The sequence below is a fragment of the Pongo abelii genome, chromosome 3 (genome assembly GCF_028885655.2).
Source record: "Pongo abelii isolate AG06213 chromosome 3, NHGRI_mPonAbe1-v2.0_pri, whole genome shotgun sequence".
Lineage (NCBI taxonomy): Eukaryota > Metazoa > Chordata > Mammalia > Primates > Hominidae > Pongo > Pongo abelii.
Genome location: NC_071988.2, coordinates 120,617,078 through 120,632,539, shown reverse-complemented (window position 1 = coordinate 120,632,539; position 15,462 = coordinate 120,617,078). Strand labels below are relative to the sequence as shown.

Genomic DNA, 15,462 nt, shown 5'->3' with positions numbered 1-15,462 from the left:
AAAACCTAGGCATTACCATTCAGGACATAGGCATGGGCAAGGACTTCATGTCTAAAACACCAAAAGCAATGGCAACAAAAGCCAAAATTGACAAATGGGATCTAATTAAACTAAAGAGCTTCTGCACAGCAAAGGAAACTACCATCAGAGTGAACAGGCAACCTACAAAATGGGAGAAAATTTTCGCAACCTACTCATCTGACAAAGGGCTAATATCCAGAATCTACAATGAACGCCAACAAATTTACAAGAAAAAAACAAACAACCCCATCAAAAAGTGGGCAAAGGACATGAACAGACACTTCTCAAAAGAAGACATTTATGCAGCCAAAAGACACATGAAAAAATGCTCACCATCACTGGCCATCAGAGAAATGCAAATCAAAACCACAATGAGATACCATCTCACACCAGTTAGAATGGCAATCATGAAAAAGTCAGGAAACAACAGGTGCTGGAGAGGATGTGGAGAAATAGGAACACTTTTACACTGTTGGTGGGACTGTAAACTAGTTCAACCCTTGTGGAAGTCAGTGTGGCAATTCCTCAGGGATCTAGAACTAGAAATTCCATTCGATCCAGCCATCCCATTACTGGGTATATACCCAAAGGACTATAAATCATGCTGCTATAAAGACACATGCACATGTATGTTTATTGTGGCATTATTCACAATAGCAAAGACTTGGAACCAACCCAAATGTCCAACAATGATAGACTGGATTAAGAAAATGTGGCACATATACACCATGGAATACTATGCAGCCATAAAAAAGGATGAGTTCATGTCCTTTGTAGGGACATGGATGAAATTGGAAATCATCATTCTCAGTAAACTATTGCAAGAACAAAAAACCAAACACCACATATTCTCACTCATAGGTGGGAATTGAACAATGAGAACACATGGACACAGGAAGGGGAACATCACACTTCGGGGACTGTTGTGGGGTGGGGGGAGCGGGGAGGGATAGCATTGGGAGATATACCTAATGCTAGATGACGAGTTAGTGGGTGCAGCGCACCAGCATGGCACATGTATACATATGTAACTTACCTGCACATTGCACACATGTACCATAAAATGTAAAGTATAATAATAATAATTAATTAATTAATTAATTAATTAATTTTTTAAAAAGTGAAAAAAAGTCAAAAAAAAATAGACGTTGGCATGGATGTGGTGAAGAGGAAACACTTATACACTGCTAGTGGAAATGTAAATTGGTATAACCACTATGGAAAACAGTATGGAGAGTCTTTAAAAAAAAAGTCAATCTACCATTCAATTCAGCAATTTCATTACTGGGTATCTACCCAAAGGAAAAGAAGTCATTATAGGAATAAGACACCTGCATGTGTTTGTTTGTTGCAGCACAGTTCACAATTGCAACGATATAGAACCAACCTAAGTTCCCATCAACCAATGAGTGGATAAAGAAAGTGTGGTATATACACACTGTGGAATATTACTCAGACATAAAAAGGAACAAAATAATTTATTTTTGCAGCAACTTGGATGGAGTTGGAGGCCATTGATTATTCTAAGTGAAGTAACTCAGGAATGAAAAACCAAATAGCATATGTTCTCACTTATAACTGGACGCTAAGCTATGAATACACGAAGGCATACAGAGTGCTATAATGAACTTGGAGACTCATAAGGAATCAAACTTGACTTACAGAGCAAATAAAAAACGCTTGGGAAAACTAGCCTCATACCTTGTCTACACAATCCCTGTACAGTGATCCTGACCTGTGGTAAGTGGAGAATGTCACTTTCTGACAGGCCCAGGAGCCCCAAGTTATCTTGGGATCTGAAGAGGAGAGAAATTTACCTTTAAAGTATAGGAATTTGATAGTACAAACCCATGGCTGGGTTCTGCTTTAAAAAAAAAGTCTTATCTGATATTCCTTTTATGGAACAAAGCTCCATCAAAGCTAATTTTAAAACCCTATGTGGCAAATAATTCTTCTTGCTGCACTTTATACAAATAATCAGGCCAAGTATAAGTCTAAAGCTTATTTTTGCAAACAGATCGGTCCTATTATGATTTGTCTTTAGTAAAAATGGAAGACTGGAAAGAGAAAAGTTATGTTTCAAAAACTATGGCACACCTGTTATTATAATACATTCTAGTCTCATCAGTTGTTTTTTAGGTTTTTTTCTGCACTTTAGACTGACTCTGCTTATTCCCGTAAACCAACAGTGATCTCTGGCTGCTGCTCAAAAGAAACAAGAGGGATGGGTAATGTAAAAACCTGGATCAATATTCTAGTTCTGGGCACATATTAGAATTAGCTAGCAATCCCATATCAGCTTGGTTTCAACAGTTGCTCAGTTCATGGAAAGCCTTCTCATTTGGTTTATTTGGGATAGTTTTGCTTATTTGCTTTACTGTTGTGGAATATATTGCTGTTGTACTCTTTGTGTAGGAATGCAGGATAAGCTTACTCAATGTTTTCTTAAACTGAACATTTATTAATCTTCCAGATATCATCTTTTGTCAGAATTCAGAGTTATGAATGACCCTCAGCATATGGATGCCTTGTGACTGAGCTCCTCTCTACCTCAAATACAAGAGATCCCAATAGTTAGGCAAGAATATCATTGCCCCTATTCAGCCTGAAGAAGAAGTTACAGAAGATGGATCTTTGTCCCTGAAAAACCGTTAGGATTAAGGGTTCTTTTGTAAAAGGGAGGGGGGGAATATGTCAGATGATTGCCAGTCTCAACCCAGAGAGATTCCATCCTGAATAGGCACTGGGTAAAATAAGGCCAAGACCTATAGGGCTGCATTCCCAGGAGGTTAGGTGTTCTTAGTCACAGGATAAGACAGAGGGTTGACACAATATGCAGGTCACAAAGACCTTGCTGATAAAACAGTCTGTTGTAAGAAGCTGGCCAAAACCCACCAAAACCAAGATGGTGTTGAAAGTGATCTCTGGTTGTCCTCACTGCTCATTATACACTAATTATAATACATTACCATGCTAAAAAGCCACTCCCACCAGTGCCATGATAGTTTACAAATGCCACGGCAACATCAGGAAGTTACCCTAAATGGTCAAAAAAGGGAGAAACCCTCAGTTTCAGGAATTTCCCACTTTTTTCTCGGGAAGTTCATGAATAATCCACCCCTTGTTTAGCATATAATTAAGAAATAACTAAAAGTATACTCAGTTGAACAGCCCATGTTTCCATTCTTTTATTCCTGTACTCTCTTAATAAATTTGCTCTCATTTAAAAAAAAATGAATTCACTACTATATAATTCATCCATGTAACCAAAAACAACTTGTTCCCCAAAAGCTATTGAAATAAAAATATTTTTAAAAAATAGAAATTAAACAAATAATAAAATAAACAAAAGGTCTGAATAGACATTTCTAAAATAAGACATAAAGATTGCCAACAGGTATATAAAAATGTGCTCAATATCATTGATCATCAGAAAAATGCAAATCAAAGGTACAATGAGATATCATCTCACCTCAATGAGATGGCTTTTATCCAAAGGACAGGCAATAGCAAATTCTGTTGAGGAAGTAGAGAAAAGGGAACTTTTGGTCACTGTTGGTGGCAATGTAAATTAGTACAGTCACCATAGAGAACAGTGTGGAGTTTCCTTAAAATACTAAAAACAGAACTACCATGTGATCCAACAATCCCACTGCTAGGTATATACACAAAAGTGAAGAAGTCAATATATCCCAGAGATATCGGCACTGCCATTTTTATCACAGCACTATTAATGTAGCCAAGTTTGGAATCAACCTAAGTGTCTATCAACAGATGAATGGATAAAGAAAATGGAGTATATATATATATATATATATATATATATACAATGGAGTACTATTCAGCCATAAAAAAGAATGAAGTCTTGTCATTTGCCACAACATAGATGAAACTGGAAGACATTATGTTCAATGAAATAAGCCAGGCCCAAAACAGACAAATTTCACTTGTTCTCACTGATTCATGGCAAGTAAAAACTAAATCAATTGAACTCATGGAAATAGAGATTAGAATGATGGTTGCCGGTGGCTGGGAAGGGTAGTGGGAAAGAGTAGCAGAGGATGCCGAGATGGTTAATAGGCTCAAAAATATAGTTAGATAAAATGAATAAGATCTAGTATTTGAAACTACAACAGGAGAGTCAACAATAATTTATTGTATATTTTAAAATAACCAAAAGAGTGGAATTTGAATGTTCCTAACACAAAGAAATGACAAATGCCTGAGGTGATAGATATCCTATTTACCTTGAGGTGACTATTACACACTGTATGCCTGTATCAAAATATCTCATGTACTCCATAAATATGTATACCTAATATGCACCCATAAAAAATTTAAAATAATGTTTTTTAAAATAAAAGATGATGTTATCCTCCTCAGGATATGTCCTCATGTCCCCACATGGTTTCTAGGCCAATAAATAAGGTCAACAATCAAATCTCAGCTTGACTAGGGAAACAGTTCACCAAAAAGTCACTGTAGGACCCAACTCATATGTACCTGAAGGAATAGAAAAACCATATTAGATATCAATCATGAGCATGCTTAGCCAGGGGAGCAGAATATAAGGGAGAGGTTGTTGAAATCGGGGCAATCTCCTGCAACTGAGGAAGTAGTACCCCAAGAAAGACACCTGGAATCAGTTCTGTGCTACTGGGATAGCTCCTTTAAAATTGGGGGCAGAGGGGAAATTATGGCCTACAACAAATAAGGTGAAGATTCCAGAACTGCTTTGGAAGAGTGCTAAGGAAGAATTCAAGAGGCTCAGAGAGGTGGGAATGTTCAACTGGACCTATCATATAAGACCTGAAAATCCAGAAGATGACTGTGTTTCTCAAGAGAATCAAAAGGGGACACCCCTTTTACTAAAGCAATAAGAAATGCAAAGTGGTGCAAGGGCTGGGGATGAAGGGCACTGGCCTCATTGAGAGGCTTGGCAGTGTCTATGCTTTGTATACCAGGGATAATGGTAGGGAAGCCCCTAGGATTCAGGGATGATAAGATTATGAAACAGCAGAGGCCAGGAGGCACCACTTAGCCATCAGGAGCAAGATAGATGTAATTATCCAAATAGATAACAAAGGTTGAATGGAAACCAGGGGGCTGTGATGTACACAGATCTGTAGTGATGGTTAATAGATCATGGTATGTCTAGAGCTAAGATGGATGAGGGTACTGCCTGACCTACACACCCAAAAGATCAATAATGGGTGAGCCAAAGGCTGATGTCAGCTGCCGCAACAGAAAATTATAATCTCTCTATCCAGTTTCCAAACCTAAGCCAGTTCTCAAATCCAGAGCCCATCAATTGAAGCAAGGCTGGATCCTCTGCAGAAAGAACCCAACACACAGTAATTGTATACACTATCAATTCCCTCAGACCTTCCCTAGGCTGATAAACCAGTATTACTATATATGGGGAAAGGGGAAATACTTGTATTTATTATCATTTTTTTTTTGAGATAGGGTCTCACTCTGTCACCCAGGCTAGAGTGTAGTGGCACATTCATAGTTCACTGCAACCTCAAACTCCCGGGCTCAAGCAGTCCTTCCATCTCAGCTTCCCAAGTAGCTGGGACTACAGGCACTTGCTACAAAGCCTGGCTAATTTTTTTTATTGTAGAGGGAGGATCTTGCTATTTTGCCCAGGCTGGTCTTGAACCCTAAGCAATTCTCCCAAACTGGCCTCCCAAAGTGCTGGGATTACAGGTCTGCGCTACCACACCTGGTCAGAAATACCCATATCCTTAAGGAACTCTCAGATGCAGAGTCTGAGCTGACATTGATACCAAAGTAACCCAAATGCTAGCATGGGTCCTTCATTCTGTGAATGAGGAGGCATCCCAGTTTACTAAAAAATTTATTGGGGGTGCGGGAAGGAGAGGATCAATGAATTAAAAATTTTTGAAATGTTTTATGTGAAAGCTTTTCATTTGGCCACATGTATTGTTGGTTACTGTCTCAACATTGAAAAAATAAAGAGAAACGTGAATTCAAGAGTCCACCCTCTTGGTTACAGATGTACTTAACGAGGAAGACAAATATAGATTGTCATCACTTGTAGACCTTCATACCAAAAAAAGTGTTTGGTTGCTTCCATGTACAAAGGAATAAATACTTGTATTTTGCTGATTATTTTGTAATCAACAAGTACTAATTTATAACAGGCTTGCGGAAAATGTGAAAACTTGAATTGTAGCATTGCCTCGGTAGAATTACTAATTTGGTAGATGCTATAGTTTCAATATGTCCCCAAAATTACAATTTCCTGTGCAAAAGATGGAGTAAAATTTTCTGCAAGTGGAGAACTTGGAAGTGGCAACATTGTTACAAACAAGTAATGATAATAAAGAAGGGGCTGTTGCCATAAAGATGAATGAGCCAGTTCAGCTAACTTGTTGAAAACCTAATCTCCAAAGCAACAGTGTTGGAAGATAGAACCTAAAAGGAGGTGTTTAGCTCATGAGGGCTCCACCTTCATGAATTAATTAATGCTATTATAAAAGGGTAAGCCCAATTCTCATTTGTCTCCTTTCCTCTCCTGCTCTTCTGCCATGTGGGGACACAATGTTTCTCCTCTCTGGAGGATGCAGTGCTCAAGGCACCATCTTGAAAGCAAAGAGACTGAGCCCTAACCTGACCGTGCCTTGATTTTAGACCTGCCAGCCTCTAGAACTGTGAGAGAATAAAATTCTGTTCTTTATAAATTACCCACTCTGTGGTATACCACTATAGCTGCACAAAACAGACTAAGACAACAGGCTACTACTTCAGATACGCTCTGTCTGTACCACACCTTGTATTCTACTTCTATCATAACACCTATCACGCAGATGGAAGTAATGTATTGATTTATGTTCTGGTCTCTATTTGTTATCTATTGGTGCATAACAGATTACCTCAAAACCTAGTGTCCCAGAACAACCACATTTATTCTCTCACAGTTTCTGTGAGTCAGGAATTCAGGAGCAGCTCGATGGTACTAGTGCAGGGTTTACCATGAGGTTGCAGTGAAAGGTTGACTGGGACTGTAGTCCTTGAAGACTTGCCTGAGGCCAGAGGATATGTTTTCCAAAGACCGTCATTTGGTTGGTAAATTAGTGCTGGCTGTTTGTGAAGGTCTTCAGTTTTACCACCTGGACCTCTTCATAGTGCTGCTTGAGTGTCTTTGTGATATGAAAGCTGACTTCTCCCAGAAACAGTGAGAAGTCACAATGTATTTTATGACCTAGCCTCAGATGTCACACACTGTCATCTCCACAACATCTTATTAGTTGCACAGTCAGCCCTATTCAACGTGAGAGAGAGGCCTGCTGGGACAACAGTTGAAGCAGGTGAACCTACACAGCATGAAAGTATCACACATTTCCTTAGTGCAGCTCACCCTGTGTGACCAGGGCTTCAACACATACCACTGTGACCACAACCTAGCCATGAGCATGAGCCTCACCAGCATGTCGAAAATGCTAAAATACAACGATGGCAGTGAAGACATCATTACATGGAGGGCTGAAGGTAACCATGGACCTCTTGGTGCTAGAATTTGAAGCACTAAATCAAGAGAACTTTTAGACTATGAATTGAAGTTAATGACTCTAGATGTTGAGCAACTTGAAATTCCAGAACAAGAGTACAGCTGTGTAAATAAAGATGCATTCTAGTGAATTTGTTCATATATGCCAAGATCTCAGTCATATTGGAGAGTCTGTTATAATTTCCTGTCCAAAAGATGGAGTGAAATTTTCTGCAAATGGAGAACTTGGACATGGAAACATTGTCACAAACAAGTAATTACAATAAAGAAGAGGAGGCTGTTGCCATAATGATGAATGTGCCAGTTCAGCTAACTTTTGCACTAAGGTACTTAAATTTCTTTATAACAGGCACTCCACTCTCTCTTCCCAGTAACACTCAGTATGTCTGCAGATGCACCCCTTGTTGTAGAGTATAAGATTGCCAGATATGGAACATTTAAAGTATTATTTGGCTCCCAAAATTGATGATGAAAAAGGATTTTAGAAATTCTTAAAATCCAAGAAAACAAAACTAAGCTCTTTGAAAATTGCTTCTGAGATTCCAGTGTGTACTGAAGTCATTTCCATCAAAAAATTTATGCCTCTGAATACACAGGTAGATACTGTTTTCTGTAAATAACATATTTTTTCATCTATCTTCTAGAATCTGTTTAAAGTACAAAATCCAAAGTCAAATCTGGTCTCATTAACCTAGAGAGATATCTGCTTTACTTACAAATATTCCTTCTGATTTTTATAGCAAGAGGGTTATAAAAGGGATCTTGACTCTAAATGCAATTTTAAAAATTGTGTTTCTGATTTAAATAAAGTTTAATCTGAATTTTAAATGTCAAAAAAGAAACTACTATAGCACATTGGCAGAGTAATTTTGTCTTTTGAAGCTACTAATAAAAAATGCAGTTTGTATTTTGTATGTCTGTTTTTATTTACGATTTCACATTTCTAATAACTAATTTTATTATATTTTACACAAAGTACCAGTCCACAATACACTGAAAATAAAACAAACAAAAAGTCATCCTTCACTGTGGATCACTCGAGAAAGACTGTCCTAAACCACAGATATGCTGCAAATTGAATGGAAGATACATGAACAGGCATGACTTGAGTCCTGGGGAGAATTAGCAGGTGTTTTATTTTTATGATGGTCCAGGGAGCATTCTGGAAATGATTCTAGACATCTAGCATCTTTGGAAGATTACAACTCATATTATCTCTGGGGAGATAACAACTAGAAAGTTGAGGCCAGTGGACAGACTCTAGGACCAGGAAGCAATTGCATCTCTGTCCAGGCAGTTTGATAAAAGGAGAAAGAGCTAAATCTGAAGAGAGAAAATCCAAGTGCCTATGACTGCTGGCAGAACATGGTGCTTGTAGCTCTTTATCAGGAAATCTTCAAGCAGCTACTGGACATCTTTAAGTGTTCAACCCTGGTTTGCATTGAGCACCTGATGACCTCAAAAATAAATGTGCCCTTTCCAATATCCCAGATTTTTTTCATGGTATCCTGATAGCTAGAGTGCCATCTACAGACCAAGAGATAGTACATACATCTGGAAGAGAAAACCTGAAGAATGTAAAGACCTGCTGGTCATTATCAAAAGATAATTATACACAGTTATTTACCTGGGGAAGATAGATCAAAACCACCCTAACTTACATCTATAACAAACGTTATTTATGTAATTTTTTTTATTATACTTTAAGTTTTAGGGTACATGTGCACAATGTAAAATTCAGCCTTTAAAACTCTTCAACGGCATGCTATTTTTATCTAGCATTTACAAGTCTTGAGGTACCTTATTAGTGTTTTTCAGAAGGCCTCCAATTACTCTTTTGGTACTGAATTGTTTCTTCCTAAGTTACGATCTATTCTCAGTAGCAATTGTCTTCAGCAATTCAGTAGACATTCTCTCCAATGGCCTCTCTTTATGCATAGATCCAGCCTCTGGGAGTTTCTGGCAGTCTCACAAAGAACTAAACGCAGAATCATCCATGGATCTGCAAAACGTACAATGACTAAATGCAGATCTAAGATTAAAGGAAACGATTTTTAACAAGAAAGTGTTTTTGTTCTTTTTTTTTTTTTTTTTTTTTTTTGAGAGAGAGTCTTGCTCTGTTGCCCAGGCTGGAGTGCAGTGGCGCAATCTTGGCTCACTGCAAGCTCCGCCTCCCAGGTTCAGGCCATTCTCCTGCCTCAGCCTTCCGAGTAGCTGGGACTACAGGGGCCTGCCACCAAGCCCGGCTAATTTTTTGTATTTTTAGTAGAGACGGGGTTTCACCATGTTAACCAGGATGGTCTCGATCTCCTGACCTCGTGATCCGCCCATCTCGGCCTCCCAAAGTGCTGGGATTACAGGCATGAGCCACCAAGCCCGGCCAACAAGAAAGGTTTTTAAGCAATATTAACGTTCATGCTACAGAGGCCAAATTTATTCTGTCATTATTTCAAGCTGGCTCAGTGTGCAGACATTCCTGGCTCTAGTCACTCAACATTCAGTAAACAAGTAGTCTATAAAATGACAGTAGGTCAGGCATTATTAGTAGGGAGGCACTGTGTACATGATTTGAACAGAACAGACACGGTCCTTACCTTCACAGAGCTTACAGTCTTATAAGGGGAATTGACATTAAACACATAAACACACAAATAATAGATGATTACAAATTGTGGTAAATATTAGAAAAAGATTATTGGCTGTTCCAAGCCAGAATGAAAAGGTAGACTTATTTTAGATTGGAAAGCAGATTTTAGTTTTCGAGGTAAGCTGTAACGAACTGTAGAAATGAACTCTGAAAGTACAGTCCTAAGGTGAACTGTAAATACTAAAATAGCAATGTGTGTGTATAAAATACTTAGATATTTTTATATTTATACTAAGCCTTTTAGAAAATATGGCATTCATTGTCTTTAGAGCTATGTTCTCTGGCTTTTAGGTTTTTTTATTTGATTTGACGACTGTGCTTTGTTTCTACCACTAGCAGAATGTGAAGGTGTTTGACATATGATCACTCATTTCGTATTTCATTAATATCCAATAAAACATACGTGATGTTTGACAACTCAGTGTCTCTTTCTGCATTATCTTCCAGTCTCTGACCTTCATTTTCTTGAGGAATAACCCATTACACTGACCCTGCCTCAGGGCAGCTCAGGTCCATTCTGTGGATGTTTCCCTGCTATTCTGCAAGTGCACTTCAGTCTTGCATGTTATATTCATCCCAGAGAAATCGCAAGATGAAACTGAGATAAAAGTGAGCCCACCAAATTTTGAAAGTATTAATAAAAGTTTAAAGTATTATGAAGGAAAAGTATAGATGGCTTGTAACTCAGGGTCCCCGACCTAGTCTGAGAGATTTAGGGAGGCCCACCTTGAAGAGGTAATGTTTAAGTAAAATCTGAGTAATACAGAAAAGTTATATTTGCCTGGTATCTCAATACTAAAATAATTATATTAGTATGAATTGTTGACTCACAGATACTCATCTAATGATGAAAAAACATTTTTCCTGCATTCTATGACCTAGAGTAGTAATCCCATAGAGTAACAACTTTACAACAATAACAGTACAAAATCTCAAATGTAAACAAACTCTCAAACATAAAACTGAACAATTTCTCAAAGTTCGATTTACAGATAACAGTAAGAGAGGGGAGACTACAAAGCCCAAATTTCATCAAACAGCCTAAAACTTTCCAGATCAGCAATTTGACAGCAAACGTGAACTTTGTAATCAAACAGACTTCAAATCAAACCTCCGCTTCCCTAACAAACACTGAAAAGATCAAACAGGGTAAGCATGTTGCCTTATTTGTTAATATGGTACATAAAACTTACCTCACAGGGTTGTGGTCAAGATTAAACTGATTATGTGTACAAAGTGCCTGATGTTAACTAGGCACTCACTGAGGGTTAGTTTCTTCCCACTAAATAAAAACAAACAGAAGTTTTCTCTTAGCTAACATTTTAAATATCAAATAAGAATTATAACAGAGACAAACCCTATTATAAAAATCAAACTATTAAACAGAATAAGACTTCTTCTTTCCCTTCCCCAAGATGAAGACTACAGGAGCAAAGGTCATTTAGCTGGAAATTTAATTGCATATTTACTAGAATTGGGTATTTCAAAGTCTCTTTTCTGGAAATCAGAGATCTGTCATTGAAGAGTCAAATTGCTCCATTATTTGTACTCTGGCTGGCCCAAGGGAGAACTTGACTCAGCCTAAATAGAATGACTTGTAGATTTGTGAAAGCTGTGTGGTGACCTCGTGGTAATCATGTGGCAATTAAAGTGTCCTCTCTTTCTCTCCTCAATGTAGTTTTAGACCACATATTTTCAAGGATTAACGTTTATTCTTGAGATGTAGGTGTGTGTATGTTTTATACACATGATAAAATTAGTCTAAGAATGAAAAAAAAAGATGAAACAGTAATAAAAGTGTGATTACTGTTCAAACTAACAGAAATATCACCCAGGAGAACCAGCATGGAGGACCAGGCCCATCCTATATCTGGGACCCCAAAGCTACTATCCCACAAATTGTTCTGTAGAAGATGATAGATAGATAGATAGATAGATAGATAGATAGATAGATAGATAGATAGATATAGAATTTAATATCAGACTCTATTGCTCTAGTCCTGAAATTCTGGTGCTGTTCTAGCTGGAGATGTGGAGATATCTACTAAACTTCAACCAAGTGACGGAAACTTAGGGGAATGATTTTTAAGAGAAAGTAGATCCAGGGAGCGAGACCACTGGGATTGGGATTCTCCAGGCTGCTCATATAATTGCTACAGTGAATGTTTGAGGCAGGCACCAGGAGAGTAAGATACACATGAGATTTCAGGAAATGAGGACAAGCACTAGAGAGCCTCTATAAAGAAATCATAAAGAGCTTTCACTGTGGCTCATTAGAAACATTTTTTTATTTCTTGAAATTTTCTTAATTCAGACCATTTACATGGTCTGAATTCCCACTCCCACTGAAATTGTTTTAATCATCCCACTGGCCAGCTTTCCTCCTACATTCTGTGACACTGCACATTTGCCGTACTTTCCCTCTTCTGGTATTTCCCAAAGCACCACCGACCCAAGGCCCTAGTGGATAGCAGACTTTGCCGATGGTTTAGGAAAGATAGGGAGATTACAGTGTAGTGCAATATGAACAGACAACAGCATTAAATTCAGAGTTAGATTCTGCTGCCCTGGTGTTCCCTGGCCATCTCCACTTACAGACTTTTTCTCTCTTCTCACTCATCTTATTCAAGCCTATTCTTGTCCTTCTCTATCTTCTCCTCCAAGTAATGGTAACTACTGTTGCACTAACCCAAAAGCAAAAGACCAAATATTTCTCCTACTTTATTACTTACAACAATATTATTTTATTTTTATTACTTACAACAATTTTTTTATTTTTATTATTTACAACAATATATTATCTACACCTCTTCCGTCAAATCACTGACCAGAACCACTGTCCCATTATTACCCATGACCATTAGGGCACTTTTCCTACACCAATGTGAACTTTTTTTCCCTCGGCTAATCATTACGAACTATAGGCATATTCTAAAATAACGCTTTTTATTCCAGTTACAGAAGGATATACTTGCTAACCAGATGTGTGCAGATGCCTTGCTAGTTTTCAGGTGGAGTTTCTTTTAAAATGGTGTCACTCTGGATCACCTAGGCTCCTGCTTTCCTAACATTCCCCTCTCTACTTACAAGAGGACCCTTAATCATAAGGGCAAAGGCTGGTCTTCTGTAACTTCTTCCTGCTGACAGTGGATGTTCATTTTTGGGACAGGATTTTCTCACAAGGGTCTACAGTTGGCCTCTGGGGTACCAAGGGAGGTCCTCATTTACATGGTATCCTGATGAGTCTACGGGCATAGACCCTGCCAAGTATTGGAGGAATAAAAATCTCTAGATGCCTGATCCAGATCTAAAGACACCTAAAGGCAGGGTGTCTTTATTTCCCAGTTCAGAAGATGTGATGGATTGGAAGCTTTGTGTCAGTATCATCTTTATGTGGAATTGTTGTAATCTAAAAAACACAAACTTTACCAAGAATTTAAACAAGCAAGGGCCAAAGATTAATAATAAGACAACTATCAAAGGTCCTAGGAAGGGCAACAACCAAGTGAGACTCAGGAGGGTGCTTCTAATGGCTGACCAGATACAGTTGGGATTGGCGCCTTGGTTATATTTATGCAACCACACAGCTTGTTCATGTATTTTCTGTATATCTTCTTCTATGTGACCTGAGATGTTTATATAACTGCAGCAGGTTATATTGATTATGGTGCACACTCCTCCTTGTTCAACCAATAAGTAATCTAGTGCTAATTTTCAACCAACAAGTAATCTAGTGCTAATCTTAATTCATCTAAAGCATCCCCCATTTTATGAGACAGTGTTTAGAAATGAAGAAGTAAAGTTTTGAAGAGTTGCCTAATAATAGGCAAATTTTCCCTCTGGGGCTCCAACTCCAGCCAATATACGGCCAATTGTCCACTTAGCTCTCAGGTGAGTGATGTTATATAACCGTATATTAGAGGACTTTGCTTGTCATATTGTACACTGACCCCTGAACCAAACATTTTCATATACACTGATAACCATGGGTTTCACAATATCAAATGAAACAAGTCTTTTATAGGCTGATCTAATGGGTGACCACATAGCCATAGGTATCTGTTGGGGATGCAAACCTGTGTGGGATGGGAGTTGTTAAGAATATTGAGTACCTATAGGAAAGAGTAGGAATGTTACTTATCTGTTTATCTCTAAAACCACAGCTTTAGGTCTCCTAGGGGTTCGCAAGCGTGGGTTGTGGTGATTTTCTCAGGTGCCTGCAGGGACTCATAAGAAACAGGTTTAATTTTGGACATGTGTACTCAGCTAGTCATTCAGCTGAAATTTAACAGTAGTGGAGGTGCTTAAAAATAACCTGATAGGGGCCCTTCCATTTGGGTTGTAATTAATCTTTGAGGGATTCCCTCTTTCCAAGTTTTTCATAAGACTAAGTCCCCTCATTGAACAGGAGAGCTATGAATATCTATGGACGTGGTCCTGATGCATGTATATTGAACGAACGTGCATGTAACATATGACATTGTTTACTTGGGGTGGAGACTTAACCCTTACCTGGCATGGTCTTAGATCCTGCTTATAATTTGACATCTTATTGCCATAAAGAATCTTTTCTGGCTGGGCGCGGTGGCTCGCACCTGTAATCCCCGTACTTTGGGAGGCCGAGGCAGGTGGATCATCTGAGGTCAGGAGTTTGAGACCAGCCTGGCCAACATGGTGAAATCCCATCCCTACTAAAAATATAAAAATTAGCTGAGTGTGGTGGCACACACATGTAGTCCCAGCTATTCGGGAGGCTGAGGCAGGAGAATCGCTTGAACCCAGGACGCAGAAGTTGCAGTAAGCTGAGACCACACCACTGCACTCCAGCCTGGGTGACAGAGTGAGACTCCGTCTCAAAAATAATAATAATAATAAATAAAAATTTTAAAAAAACACAATGAGATACCACCTTACTCCTGCAAGAATGGCCATAATTTAAAAATGAAAAAGTAATAAATGTTGGTGTGGATGTGGTGAAAAGGGAACACTTTTACACTGTTGGTGGGAATGTAAACTACTACCACCACTGTGGAAAACAGTGTGGAGATTCCTTAAAGAACTAAAAGTAGAACTACCATTCAATCCAGCAATCCCAGTATCCAAAGGGAAAAAAGTCAGTAGTGAAAAAGACATATGCACACACATTTATAGCAGCACAATCCACAGTTGCAAAGATATGGAACCAACCTAAATGCCCATCAATTGACAAGTGGATAAAGAAAATGTAGAACATATACACCATGGAATACTACTCAGC

The 15,462-nt window shown here is 38.4% G+C and overlaps 1 long non-coding RNA gene and 1 pseudogene across 3 annotated transcripts in view; one reads left to right on the top strand and one right to left on the bottom strand.

The window, feature by feature from the left end:
* The window catches only part of LOC129059038 (uncharacterized), a 51,038-nt gene extending 43,774 nt beyond the window's left edge, over positions 1–7,264 (bottom strand). The window contains exon 1 of one of the 3 annotated variants that reach the window (XR_010139753.1): positions 7,023–7,264. This is a non-coding gene — a long non-coding RNA (uncharacterized LOC129059038). Of the gene's footprint in view, positions 1–3,493; positions 3,538–6,923 lie in introns of those variants that run through there. The other 2 variants (XR_008524653.2, XR_008524655.1) reach the window with 2 other exon arrangements.
* A 61-nt stretch (positions 7,265–7,325) lies between these two features.
* LOC100451567 (proliferating cell nuclear antigen-like) lies at positions 7,326–9,041 on the top strand (annotated as a pseudogene).
* The last annotated feature ends 6,421 nt before the right edge of the window (positions 9,042–15,462 follow it).